Raw genomic sequence first — 2,245 nt, 5'->3', positions numbered from 1 at the left:
AAAAGAATTCTCCGTTACATGAAAGGTACAACTAATTTGAGATTACTTTATTCAAAAACTGATGATTTCAAATTAGTTGGATATTGTGATAGTGATTGGGCCGGTGACAAGGATGATCGAAAAAGTACAACTGGTTTTGTATTTTTTCTGGGTGATACTGCATTTACATGGAGTTCGAAGAAGCAGGCAATTGTGACGCTGTCAACCTGTGAAGCTGAATATGTTGCTGCAACCTCATATGTCTGTCATGCAATTTGGCTCCGGAAATTGCTAAAAGAATTTCAGATGAGTCAAAATGATCCAACAGAGATTTTTATCGATAACAAGTCTGCACTGGCATTAGCGAAAAATCCCGTGTTTCATGATCGAAGCAAACACATTGATACGAGGTATCATTTTATTCGGGAGTGTATTGAGCAAAAAGAGGTGAAATTGAAGTACGTGAAGACTCAAAATCAAATTGCAGATATATTCATGAAGCCATTAAAGTATGATGCGTTCCGTCAATTGAGAGCCTAATTAGGAGTCATGGAAAATTAAGTTTAAGGGGGCATGTTGAAATAATAATAAATTAAACTTAATTATTTCGGATAAAATAAAAATAATAATAAAAAAAGATAATTAATGAAGGTATGCTTACATGACCCAAGGAAGAAAAAGAAAGTCAAGAATGGCATGTGATGGTTATTAATTATGATAGAAAAAGTGTGAGGCTATGAATAGTACAAGTCTAGTAGAAAACAAAAATAATGGCATGTGGTCTGTAATTGTTATTGGGTCTAAACTGAGTGTAGAGATTTTTGTGCTTAGTGTCATTGTAATAAAAGAATCCAGAATATGTTGTTCTTCATGTTATAATACCTTTTTTCTTTTAAAAAAGTTCATAGCCAATCCTTACAAATTGCGATTTGAGTTCTTTTTTCTTCCAACATACATCTCCTAATTTTCGAACCATTTTCGTGGTTTATATAAACTGATCTAGGATCAATGTATGGAGTATTCGATTTCTTTCTATATGGTATGAAATGTTAGTATTTTTTTTGATTTTAATTGAATTTTTATGGCGTTTTTTTAGACTGACAGGTTTTGGTTTGAGATGTAAAGATTTTAAGTATTTTTAAGTATTTTCAAAGTTGAGATGTAGAGATTTTGATTTTTTTTTAAGTTTTTTCAAAGCTTTTTTTTATTGCTCAATTGTGATTAAATATTTTTACTGTTTTTATTTTGCAACGAATATTACATGTTTGGAAAAGACTTTGGAATTTTTAGGCGGTGTTATGTATTCTTTCGATTGATTTATTTGAGCCATTTTTCATGTTTTCTGGTATTAAATCTTGTATTTTTTTACATAACTACAAGTATTGATATGAGTTATGAAATTTTTAGAGATATTTTTTAATTTGTTTTTTTTCATGGAATTGTTCAATCTATGTTTTTTTTTCTTAAATAATTCTTCAATAATTTTTTAAATGTTTGTATGGATTTACATGATTATCTTCACTTTTTTTTCCTTTGTACGAGTTTTTGCTGTTTGTTTTTTTAACTATCTCTGAACAGTTTCTGTTAGATATAACTGGTGATTTTAAGAAACCGAGTAGATGCTGGTTGGGCCTTTGATCGGACAATTCAATGGCTTTGGGTTGTTGCATTTTTATTTCCCTTTACTGTTCTTCAATCTGAGGTATTTTAAATATTTAAATATTTAAATTATTTCATTTGTTATCTTTGTTATATTATGTCGGTAGATAGTGGTTTTTTGGATGATTTTGTTTGCTTTCTTTTAAATCTATTGAAGCCTTTGACAGATACACGGTTATTTAGATCGATTTAAACATGTCACATTTTTTCATTCCTGTTTTTAACAAATTAGTTTTAAAAATATTTTACCGTTTTTTGAAAGTCTCTTTACTTATTTTTAGATTTTGTAATGATTTACTCTTATGTTCAAAAGGTTTGTGTTTTTTTGGCAGGTTTACTGTATATGAATTCCCCTTTGGAGATAACTTTTGAAGATACTGTAAATATCCAGATTTTTGTTGGTCCGTGGCTTATGAAACTTGAAGTGTTGATGCCATGTCACGAATGGCAAAGTTCTTACAATGAAAAAAAGTTGAGAAAATGGTCTAACAGAAATTAAGAATATGTATCATGTATCACTCTATTGGATTTAATTGAATAAATTAGATTGCTCGGTTTTTTTATTTATTTTCTTTTTATTGCATCGCATCAAACTGAATCAAATTAA

General features: G+C 29.2%; 1 long non-coding RNA gene across 1 annotated transcript; it reads left to right on the top strand.

Moving 5' to 3' along the window:
- Positions 1–799: 799 nt before the first annotated feature.
- LOC136213600 (uncharacterized) lies at positions 800–2,245 on the top strand. Its single transcript, XR_010680752.1, has 3 exons — positions 800–1,018; positions 1,558–1,681; positions 1,971–2,245. It is a non-coding gene; the product is annotated as an uncharacterized lncRNA (long non-coding RNA).

The sequence above is a fragment of the Euphorbia lathyris genome, chromosome 1 (assembly GCF_963576675.1).
Source record: "Euphorbia lathyris chromosome 1, ddEupLath1.1, whole genome shotgun sequence".
Lineage (NCBI taxonomy): Eukaryota > Viridiplantae > Streptophyta > Magnoliopsida > Malpighiales > Euphorbiaceae > Euphorbia > Euphorbia lathyris.
This window is presented reverse-complemented; position numbering and strand designations above follow the sequence as displayed.